The 12,687-nt window shown below is 32.7% G+C and overlaps 1 protein-coding gene across 13 annotated transcripts in view; it reads right to left on the bottom strand.

The window, feature by feature from the left end:
- Positions 1–12,687, bottom strand: part of NAALADL2 (N-acetylated alpha-linked acidic dipeptidase like 2) — a 1,370,084-nt gene that overhangs the window by 1,171,370 nt on the left and 186,027 nt on the right. For 10 of the 13 annotated variants that reach the window (XM_063722339.1, XM_063722336.1, XM_063722335.1 and 7 more), the window contains one exon: positions 3,034–3,167. The exons of the other annotated variants lie outside the window; for them this stretch is intronic. The gene's annotated coding sequence lies outside the window, so the exon portion shown is untranslated. The remainder of the gene's footprint in view (positions 1–3,033; positions 3,168–12,687) is intronic. 13 annotated transcript variants of the gene reach the window in all.

Below are 12,687 nucleotides of genomic sequence, written 5' to 3'. Positions count from 1 at the left end.
TTTCTTAACAACACAAAAACATTTCTTGTTCTTTTTGTTATCTCCATGGCCTACCAAAAAGCCGATATAACCTAGATACTCCAGAATTACCTACTGAATGAAGGCCATGCAGAAAAGTCTTAAAATCTTGCCATTGTGATTACAATAAGACAATAAGCTCATATTGTGCATTTTAATAAGCAAAAACACAGTAAATATTTTTATTTAAATTATATCTACATGCAATAAAAGGCAGTCGGTTTGAAGGTGTGAAATTCAATCATCAGCCTATTACTATGATATTATTTGAAAATGCTACTATTGGTGCATTTCATTGATACTTATTTCTTTATTTTAAATAAATATGAACACTTTGAATATTTAGAAATGTAAGGATAGATTACCCATTTAGATTATTTCTGACACCTTACTCATAAATCGCCAAGTTACTGCAACAAAGCCATATTTTTGTAAACATGACTTGAAAAAAAATAAAGTTTTAGCAGAGGAAATCAAGACTTGGCTTTATGAAATCCCCAAATATGTACATACAGATATACATGTGTATTTTTCTATAAATGAAAATTGGATCAAAATAAATGTACCGTTTTATATTTTTAACATAGAATTATATTGTGACTATTTCTTCTATCCTAAACTCATGAAATGTCCTGAAAACTTGCATAATGTTCAATATATAGATATGCTTTCCATTATTTAACTGTTCTCTTATATTTGGACAGTCTTCACAAATAAAAATATTCTTCAGTGAACATTATGAATTTTGTACATCATTCTGACGATTTAGGCTAAAAATCCTTCTATTGCTGTTTTATTTTTTTTCTAACCAGTAGGGCAGTTTTTATTTTTAATTTCTTTTGATACATTCATTATATTTGTATATATTTATGGGGTACCTGTGAAATATTATTAAATTCATCAAATGCATAAGTACTCATTGAGGATATTTAGGATATTCATCAACCAAGTATTCATCATTTATATGTGATGAGAACATTTAAAGCCCTCTCCTTTAGTTATTTTGAAATAAACAATACATTGTTGTCACCTATAGTTACCTTACTCTGCTATAAAACATTAGAACTTATACCTTCTATCTAACTGTATGCTTGTACCCATAACCAATCTCTTCTTATCACCATCCCCACCTACAATACACCCTTCCCTGTCTGGTATCTATCATTCTACTCTCTATCTCCATGAGATCAACATTTTTCACTCTCATATATGAATGAGAACATGTGATACTTATGTTTCTGTGCCTTGCTTATTTCATTTAACATAATGACTTCCAGTTCCATCCACGTTGCTGCAAATAACATGATTTCATTCTTTTTAATGGCCAAATAGTATTCCATTGTGTATATATACCACATTTTGTTTATCCATTCATTTATTGCTGGAAACTTATGTTGAGTTCATATCTTTGCTGTTGTGCATAGTGCTGCAATAAACATGGGAATGCAGGTATGTCTTTGACACGCTGATGTATTTTCCTTTGGATAAATACCTAGTAGTAGGAATTCTGGATCACATGACAGTTCTATTTTTAGTTATTTTTTTTATTTTTTTGACAACTCTCCATATTGTTTGCCATAATGGCTGTACTAATTTATATTTGCTTCAACAGTGTGTGAGAGTTCCCTTTTCTCTGTATCCTTGCCAACATCCGTTATTTTTCTGACTTTTTAATACTAGCCATTCTAACTAGGGTAAGATGGTATCTCATTGTGGTTTTCATTTACATTTCCCTGATGAACAGTGATTTTGAGCATTTTTTCATACACTTGTTGGCCATTTGTATGTTTTCTTCTGAGAAATATCTGTTCATGTCCACTGGCCAGTTTTTAATGGTATTATTTGTATATTTTTACTGTTGTTTGAGTTCCTTGTATATTTGGGGTATTTTCTCCCACTCAATAGGTTGTCTTTCCACTTTATAGATTGTTTCTTTCACTGTGCAGAATCTGTTTAGTTTAACATAGTCTCATTTGTCAGCTTTTATTTTTGTTGCCTGTGCTTTTTGAGGTCTTAGCTATAAAATCTTTGAGTAGACCAATGTCCTTCAGAATTTTCCTTATGTTTTCTTCTAGTAGCTTTATAGTTTCAGGTATTATGTTTCAGTCCTTAATACATCTCGAGTTGATTTTTGTATGGGGTGAAATATAGGGATCCAGTTTCATTATTGTGCATATGGTTATCCAGTTTTAAGCATTTATTGAAGAGAGGGGTGTCACTCGAGTATTTTCTTCAGCCTTCAACATGGAAAAAAAAATAACACTTGCATTTCCATATTTTTCTGGCTATTTTTGAGTCATGGTATGAATATTATGGACAGTAAAAGAAATGATCTGAATTTTCAACTATTAAATCACAAAAACTTAGGACAATAGAATTCTGAAGGTATTATCTAGATCATTCTATGACTATCTCTCACATCACATATAAAAATGTCATCAATAGGTAAAGACTTCCTAAAGAGATTGCAAAAAATAGTATCATTTAGTAAACAATAACAATGTGAATCTCATCCAGACGTTGTGGCTCACGCCTGTAATTCCAACACTTTGGGAGGCCCAAACAGGCACGTCACCTGAGGTCAGGAGTTCCAGACCATTCTGGCCAATATGGTGAAACCCCGTCTCTACTAAAAATACAAAAATTAACTGGGCATGGTGGCACATGCCTGTAATCCCAGTTACTTGACAGGCTGAGGCAGGAGAATTGCTGGAACCCAGGAGGCAGAAGTTGCAGTGAGCTGAGATCGCGCCAGTGCACTCCAGCCTGAGTGACAGAGCAAGACTCCATCTCAAAAAAACAAACAAACAAACAAACAAAAACACAACCACCACCACCACCACAACGTGAATGCCAAAATGTAATAGTGTTTCAAATAAATTTTTATTTTAAATAACACTACTTAATGGCTAATAACTTGTAAAAATAAGTTAGTAGATAGCACTTAAAAACATTTGAGTAACTATTATCAAGGCACTTTCAAAGCTACAGAGAAGAAAAAAATATAACCCTTACCTTTTAGAGCTGGAAATCCATGCAATGATTAAGTACTCTAAAATTAGCCACTTAGGTTAATAACAGATGGTCAGTACACTCCAATTTCTATACGATGCCAATGAATATATACCTGATGTTCAAAATGAAGATGACTGCCATGGAATGAAACAAGCATTGGGCTTAGAATGAGAAGGCCACTACACAAAATAATTAAGATACAAATATTCAAATGTTTACATGTTCAAAGATTAGTGTGTTTGGGAATGTGTACCATAAAACAATTTGAAAGCAAGATCACATGTTTGTCAATATTGTTTAAGATATCAAAATAGTATTAACAGGAGAAACCGAAAACAGTACGTCTGTTTAAAAATCCTACTAATTAAAATTTTCTAGTGATTAAAATCTCAATAAATACAGAAAATAACACTGCTTACATCTATAACAACTTGAAACACTATTATAAACATTGTCATATTAAATTCACATCCCATCAAAAAATGACAAAATTATTTTAATAAGGAGTAAAAAAGTTAAAAAGTAAAACTGAATCATTTATGAAAATACACATCTATTGTGTATCTATCCAAAATAAAGAAATTAAAAAGTGAAGAGGCATAACAACTAATTTTATTTTCTAGTCATTGGTCCACTTTAGCCTATTATCCTACAGACCACATAATAAACACCTCTACAAAGAGAACATGAAAGTCTTATATTCTAAGGTTATGATGGGGATCTCTCATGATTACCATTCAAAAGCAAGTAAATTTGCAATAACATGTAAATAAGTGTATTTGAGAGTAGGGTATATTCAATAGCCGATTTTTTTTTTAACATCAAATGCAACTGTTCAACTGAGTAGAAGCTGCATTTTTAAAATAGTGGCATTCAAATAGGCCCAAACTCTGTCAACCAACTCTATGACTGTGCACAATAGTATTGATCTATAACTCTGCTCTCTTACATTTACTAGATGATTTTTAAAATTGGACATACATTTCACACACAAAGATTTGTGGAGGTAGAAGCTTAATATAAAGCCTTCAAGTAGAATATGATCTTCTGGATCACAAACTTTATGATTTTTAAAAAGTCAAACGAAGAGAGGGAATAGGAAATGGTATTAATATTTTCTAGGTGCCTTATATAACAGCCATAGGAATTGCAACACCTATTCTGAAAACTCAACAGCTAAACTTACATATTTGCTTCAAACTTGAGATCTTTAACTCATCCGTAAGTAATAAATATGTATTTGTTGGCACCAAAAAATAAGGTCCAGATCTTTACATAATTTAATCATCTCAGCAATTCAATAAAGTTAGTATTATTACTTCTGTTTTACAGGTAACAAAATGAATTATTCAAGGACATTAGATAATCTATCCAAAATCATACAATTTACTGGGTAGCAGAGTCAAATGCAGAGCATCTTAGCTCCAAGTCTATGCTCCTTACAATGCACCCTACTAACTCCCCCATGGAAAAGCTGCACTTTGCAAGACTCTTCATTTAATGATGAATCATGGACAGAAGAAAAGCAAACTCTTTTCTGGTATCTAAAGCATTAAGATTCAGTAGTCAATCACATCACATCAAATCTAGCAACTCCAGTTTTTCACTGAGGAAACCCTGGCTTCTGAGAGTAAGGTAGCAGATCCCAAAGTAATTTGCCTCTAAAAGGAAGGAGTCTATTACCTTGCCTTAAATAATGCAGCATTCAGTTATTACTTCCTGGCAGAGTGACAGTTTAAGTACAAGGCATTAAAAAACTGTTCTCTCCTGTTCTAGCTATCTGTTATTTATTGCCTCATACACTACTTGTCTGGAAGTGATGGATAAATATTTGAAGGGAAAGATGCATCATTCTGGATGCTCCATGAAATTCAAGATGGATAAAAGTCAATGTTTCAGGCTCATCTATTGTTAGCTTTCTCCCAACAATAAGGTAAAACAAAGCTTTAAGTGTTTTAAAAGACTCTTCTAGTAAAAACATAAAGGCTTTATCAGTTTCTGTATCAGTTTTTAAAGAATAGTTTTGATTCAATTTTTAAGGAATAATTATATTTTTAAGTTTCGGAAAAAACATAAATGTATCTGAAACAAGCAAATTATCTTTCTGAACACAAGATTTTAAGACTGTTTTTATTTGTTCTCTGGATTATGTTTTTACATGTCAAATGCCAAAAAGAAAGGCAACCAAATACTGACAGTATCAACTCAGTCACATGCTATTTCCATGATCACAAAGTGAAATAACAAATTTCATATCAAAAAAATCTCATTTTAAAACCAAGATTATTTATAACAATAAACATTCATTAAGCACTTACTGTACTTTGAGCCAGCAATTGCCCTGATTTTCTTTTTTTTTTTTTTTTTTTTTGAGACGGAGTCTTGCTCTTGCTCTGTCTCCAGGCTGGAGTGCACTGGCGCGATCTCGGCTCACTGCAACCTCCACCTCCTGGGTTCAAGTGATTCTCGTGCCTCAGCCCCCTGAGTAGCTGGGATTAGAGGCACGCACCACCACACTCAGCTATTTTTTGTATTTTTAGTAGAGATGGGGTTTTACCATGTTTGGCCAGGATGGTCTCGATCTCCTGACTTCGCGAGCTGCCTGCCTCAGCCTCCCAAATTGCTGGGATTACAGGCATGAGCCACTGCACCCAGCCTGCGCTGATTTTTTTTAACAAGTGTCAGCATTAAATGTTACTGTTCTTCCTCCTGAAATCTATTGCCTATCCTCACCTCCTTTAGGTCTTCACCCAAAATGAACCCTCAATAAAGATTTTCCTTATCAACATACTTAAAATCACAAGCCCCATTCCAGCATTATGTCTTGTACTTCCTTCTATTTTTTGCTTTTATAGAATTTATTACCATTAAGCATAGTATATATTTTACAAATGTATTTGTTTATTGCCTATTTCCCCGAACTTTAATGTAATCAACGTGAGGGCATGACTATTTTACTTATTTGCTCATTAGTTATTTGAAACTCCTTTCTTTAGTGCTCAAGACCTGGATAGAGCATGGTCAATAGTCAGTACCCAAAAATGTTGGTTTATTGAATGTGTTTAGTGTTTTTAAACAATCCTTTAAGATAGTATTAACCCACTTCGTTGAAGAAACTAAGGCTGAAAAGTCATAAAGCAAATAACTAGTCAGGCAGGTTTGCGGACTCCCAAGGTCAAGTCTCTATTCACTACACTGCTTCTCAATAAAAGACTCACCCCAACCAAAGGTTGTCTATTTTGTTCTACAGATTTATATCTTTGAATAAATTATGAACATGTCTAGAAGTTACAGAAAGGGAATATATCTTTTAAATGCCCTTCATGACTGATCCTCTTTCAGAAGGTCATTCACTTTGAATGAGCATGTAAGTCTGGAAGGGACACAAATGGTGTGGTAAAAGAGACCAGAGATCAGCTCAGACCATCTGTATCAACCCTGGAAATCAATGTGTTGACAGATGTCACAGCTAGTTTTCTCTCAGATCCAGTAACCTGAATGTCATGAAACATTTGCTGAGACAAGAAAATAAGTTATACACAATATTTAAGCTTATGTAAGGACTTTATTTGAAAGAAAAATATAGTGAAAAGTTACAGATATTTGGAGCCTTCACACCTCATACAACATAAACTTAATAGTACACATAGCCACTCTGCAATAAATATTTGTCTTGTTTATTTTTTTCCTATATTTCTTGTCTTGTCCATTTGGAAAATAAAATCAAGCAATTCCATTTTCCATTACACCAACACATGTACCCACTTTTATTATTTTCCTGCTTTCAAACAATAATGAGAGCCACAAGCAAAGATTAGTTAACATTTCAGGAACTTGATGGGAAGAATGTATTTTGTCATTGCAGAATAGAAAGAGATGATTAAGTTCAGAAAACACCAAATTCAAAAAAGTATCTTAGCTACAGGGAATAGTGAAAGAGTCAATAATCATCCAGCAGATTCTACTTTTCCTACTCACTGTTTTCTTCCCACCACTCATATAGACTACAGTGAGAAGGTTAGGATAATGTTGGTAAAGATTTTAAGACTGGAACATTATAGTTAATAACTTAAGTAACTTTTTAGAAAGATTGCCTGAACTGTTTTGTATACACTATAAATGCTTTCTTTACTCTTTATGATCTATGGAGTAAGTCAGAAGCAAGATTTGACCACATACAGTAAACAACATGTAATCATGAGAAACAGAATCTGACCACTAAGGGATAATAATAATATGTGCAGAATCTATAGGAAGTAAAAATTGTTACTCCCCAGACTTTACTGTCACACAAAAGAATATCATGCCATGACAGGCTCTTCTGGAGTGGTGTGTGAAAGGTACGGCAAAATATAGATCCAAAATTCCTTCTGAAAGTGAAAGGAGGTTGAACGAACTGATTCTTTACCCAGGGTAACTGGAAATTGTTTAACTGACCCCAAAGAGGTTCTACTAGGAAGACTCTCATTTAGCTTTACAAGCTGACAGATCTCACCTGAAGCCAAGGTGACTGTAAAATATGTAATGTAATGACATGCTGGATATAGGCTACAGCTTTCAAAATCTGTTGTAATTCACCTCCATCTTTCTATTTGACAAATTCCTTAGTAAGCATAGACAAAGCTGTTGAAGTGATAAATGTAATCATTTATAACCCTTTCCCACTCCCCCAACTGACTTCTTTACCAATAAATTTGGAATAAGTAAAAACCCTGGCAAAGGTAGTGGTTAAGAATAAAGAAAGATACAGCCTGAAAAGGTAACCGTGAACCATGATGCAAATGTTTGAACATTTTATTCCACTCCTGTTTTTTTGAATGGGGAAAATATCAGGAAAATAAGGATAAATTTTGTAAACATAAACATATCATAAATCTATGCAGAAATCATATTAGCTTATAAATGAGTTTTTTAAAAATTTTCACATTTTGTTATGAATTATGACAAAAATGTATGACCCAGGTTTTTTTCTAAAACAGGAGAAATAAAGTGCTCTTATATACTCCAATTAAAGAGCCATTCTTTGCCCTTTCTCAAAAAGGCAAAAATACCTACTAAATATCTAAGTAGTAACTTCAAAGAAGGTCAAAAAATGATAAATAATGAAAATCATACTTTAATGGTGTTATTAAATAATATTGTATTTTAATCAACAAAATGAAAAATTATTATATTTGTGTTTCAGAAATATGTAGTTTAGTTTTTAAATTAGTAAGCATTATAAATATAATGCATTACCTTTCATTTATACTATGGGAAGGATATTAAAAAGTAAGTACTATGCCATAATATACATAAACCTGCCCCAAATGGTATATTACATTAAAAGTTTTAGAGTGACATCAACCAAATTTCTTTATGCACAACATTATGCTAATAAGCTACCCTTTCAACTTCAAAATTCCAAAGCTAATCGGTCATTTGTGGTCCAGGGCAAAATTGCTCATTTTCTTGCCCATTTATCAAGAACTACATACTTAGCTGAATATTGGCTTTGTGTGCACAGGACTCACATAGTCTCTGTAACATACGCATATATACGTGGGTAAAAGTCAGTGAAAGAAGAAATAGCTAAGCCCCTCAAGAAAAGCTCAGAGATGAGGGCAGGCCCTGCAGAAGGGAGCCACTTGTTGAATATGAAAAGATATAATGGTATCAGATTTAGGACTTGAAAGCATATACCTTCCTGAAAGATGGTTGTTTGAAATGTTTTACCCTTCATTAAAAGTATATTACAAATACACTACAAAATAAAATTACAACTTCAAACATATTATGATTATGGAATTCACTTTCACATTCTTCATATATTGTGTGCAAATTAAAAGAGTGATTCTGTATATGTCTCTAAAGACTTACTGAGAAGAATTAAATAGAATAAACATCAAAAGATAAAGGAATTGTTTAAGCCAATGACCAAGCTATTTATTTTTCTCTATTCTGAAACACAGGTGCTGTTTTTGAAAGATAAACTGCTTTTAAGCACTTGTTCAGACCTCATCATGAGGGCATGGTAACTAAATGTCATACCCCTCGAATTAATCAACTACAGACTCACTTAGGACCCTAAAAACAACTCGTCTATGTTTCTAGTATTTCTTTCTACACAAAGGAAAATCAACTTGTTAAATACAAGCATAACTGCCCCTAAATAATATAATTGCCTCATCTGTACATTCATCTATTTCTGTGATAGTAAGAATAATGGTTTGTCACTAGTGATTCACTATAGAAGGCTGACTTTTGAGGGTTTCATTTAATAGAATTTTTTATTTAGTAGAACTAAACACAAGTTTAACAACAATTAGTTTTGTAACCTGGTCACTGTTTTTCTTTGTCTTCAGCCACACAGATATTTTAAGAAACAAATTGTTCATGGGAAGAAAAGAATAAATGACTCATCTCACCTTACACATATTCCCTAAAAAGTTCCTTGATCAGGGTACATACAGGGCTGAAAAATAATCTGACAGTGAAGAGAACCAATATGCTTATAGGGAAAATCACTGAATGAGAATAGGGAGATACAAGTATTAACAGTTGTATATAATGCACAAAAAAAAGTGGTTAACTCTCAAAAATAATGCAATAGTGCTATAAAAGGTTAGAAAAGGAGGAAACAATAATAGCTCTGTCACTATGAATCTTTCTTTCTTCATACTATGGGAACACCTTGATAAACCAAAAAACAAGAAACATTTGGAAATCCAGCAATGTGATCTTGATTAAGCCATTCAATCTGTTTGGGTCATAATTTTCTTATGTATAAAAACAGGGAACAGAAATAATCTTTTTTTTTTTTTTTTTTTTTTTTGAGACAGTCTCACACTGTCACCTGGGCTGGAGTACAGCGGCACCATCTCAGCTCACTGCAACCTCCACCTCCAGGGTTCAAGCGATTCTCTCGCCTCAGCCTCCCAAGTAGCGGGGATTACAGGCGACCACCACCACGCCCAGCTAATTTTTTGTATTTTCAGTAAAGACGGGATTTCACCATGTTGGCCAGGCTGGTCTCAAACTCCTGACCTCGTGATTTGCCCGCCTCAGTCTCCCAAAGTGCTGGGATTACAAGCGTGAGCCACAACGACCAGCCAGAAATAGATCATCTTTAAAATCATTTTCCACTCTATGACTTGTATCTTCAAAGACTTGAGGAATCAAGCTTTCTTTCTTAACAACAATATGTTTAATTTATATTTTTGTAGATTTAGGGGTACAAATACACTTGTGTTACATGGATATATTGCATAATGGTGAAGTCTGGGCTTTCAGTGCATCCATCACCTGAATAGTGTACATTGTACCCAATACATAGTATTACATCCCTCACCCCCATCACACCCTCCTAGCTTTGCACATCTCCCGTGTTTATTATTCCACTCTGTGTGGCTGTACATACCCATTGTTTAGCTCTGACTTATAAATGAGAACATGTGTCTTTTTTCTGTTTCTGAGTCATTGCACTTATGATAATGGCCTCCAGCTCCATCCATGTTGGTCCAAAAGACATGATTTCATTCTTTTTAATGGCCAACTAGTATTCCATGGTGTATGTGTGTCTGTGCCTACACATATCACATTTTTAATCCAGTCATCTGTTGATGAACACTGGTTGATTTCATGACTTTGCTATTTTGAAGAGTGTACAAAAAACATACACGTGCAGGTGTCTTTTAATAAAATGATTTCTTTTCCTTTGGATAAAACACAATATGCAGTAGTGGGACTGCTGGATCAAAGTTTAGTTCTATTTTTAGTTCTTTGAAAACTCTCCATACTGTTTCCCACAGGTGTTGTACTAATTTACATTCCCCAAAACAGTATATACGTGTTCCTTTTTCTCTGCATCCTTGCAGACGTCAGTTGTTTTTTGACTTTTCAATAATAGGCATTCTGATTTGTGTAAGATGGTATTTTATTGTGGGTTTAATTTGCATTCCTCTGATGATTAGTGATGCTGAACTTTTTTTTCATATTTCTTGGCCATATGTACTCTTTAAAATCATTTTCAACTCTATGACATGTATCTTCAAAGACTTAAGGAATGAATGTTTTCTTTTTTTTTATATTTGTTGGCTATATGTACTCTTTATAATCATTTTCAATTCTATGACGTATATCTTCAAAGACTTAAGGAATAAAGGTTTCTTTCTTTACAAGAATATTATTTAGGAGAACACTTTTTTCAGACTTTCTTGAAATAATTTATTCACTGCTCCATTACTTCAAAATACTATTATACTAGAGATATCTGATAGATTCATACTTAATAATTTGCACATAAATATAAATGACTTAACTTTTAGATCCCTAAGGTCACAGATCGTGAACCATAAGTATCCAGTATTAAAAAGTCTCAATAAATTGGTGCTGTATGAATGAAAGAATGAGAGTATAGGACAATAGGTGTTAATAGTTTTATGAATAAATGAATCATCTTTGTAAACTATCTACATTTTAATAATCTGTATTTTTAATTATCAAGTATATAGGGATATTATACATGAAAAAATGTGTGTCTCATATCAGCTTGCTTAAGACCATTATTCTAAAATTGGTATTAAGAATCCTGAATGTTCATTGGAAATAAATGAAAAAGCACACTTTCATTTCTTGCTTTATACAGCCAAATAAATTCTAGAGAGATCAAAAATTTTACTGGAAAATAAAACTTTAAAATACAATAATAAATTATTATAGTAAATATTTTGTATACTCTTTAGCTAAAGGCGCTGAAAGCCTGTTTTACAACTATGAAGAAGGTTGATACATTTGGGTGCTTAAAAATTGTAATATCTATATGGAAAAATGTTACTATATACAAGACTTTAAAAATAAAATAGGAAAATGAGCACACCTGACAGACAGGGTTATTTTTTCAAGACAAAAAAACTCTTGTAAACCAATAGGTGAAAACCCAACATACTAATAAAAAATTAAGCAAAGGCATAAATAGGTAAGTCATCAAAAAATGCTGGTCAATTAATTATAGTTCATTACATCCAAAGAAATGAAACTGAAAATGGGAATAATTGTTCCTATTCCTATCAGGTAGATAAAGATGAAAAATATGACAACACTCAGAATTATTGAGGGTGGGAAAAAAACATGCACAATTGGTAGAATTTTTTATGACACTGTATAGTATATTTGAATTTAAAACTAACTCTACCCTTTGACCCAAAATCTCAGTACTAAATCTTTTCAAAGGAAATTGGATAGTAAATTACAAAAATATCCAATGCAGTGCATGATACCCATTTTGGTCAGATTACCAAAAAAAAAAAAATCTATAGTTATACATATGCATAGGAATATCTAGTTGTGCACAATAAATATATTTGAATTAGTGAAATGAAACCATTTTATTTTATATTTGAATACATTTTAATTATAGAAATTTATAAAATATGTAAAAGCATAAATGATAAAATGACTCAACCTGTACTCCACAACTTAAAGATATTAACATTGTGAAGAACAGTCCTCCAGTATTTTTCAAATGAAGTATGTATATGCGCACAGGTGTGAATATTTCTATAAACCCCAATTGCAATTAAATGTATATATAGTTCTGCATCACTTCTCAACATAACATATTGTAAATATTTTTTGTTATAAAATATTCTTTGAAAGCATTATTTTTGAGAGTTC

This window comes from Pongo abelii, chromosome 2, assembly GCF_028885655.2.
Source record: "Pongo abelii isolate AG06213 chromosome 2, NHGRI_mPonAbe1-v2.0_pri, whole genome shotgun sequence".
Lineage (NCBI taxonomy): Eukaryota > Metazoa > Chordata > Mammalia > Primates > Hominidae > Pongo > Pongo abelii.
The sequence above is the reverse complement of the archived record's forward strand: the minus strand, read 5'-3'. Positions and strand labels throughout refer to the sequence as shown.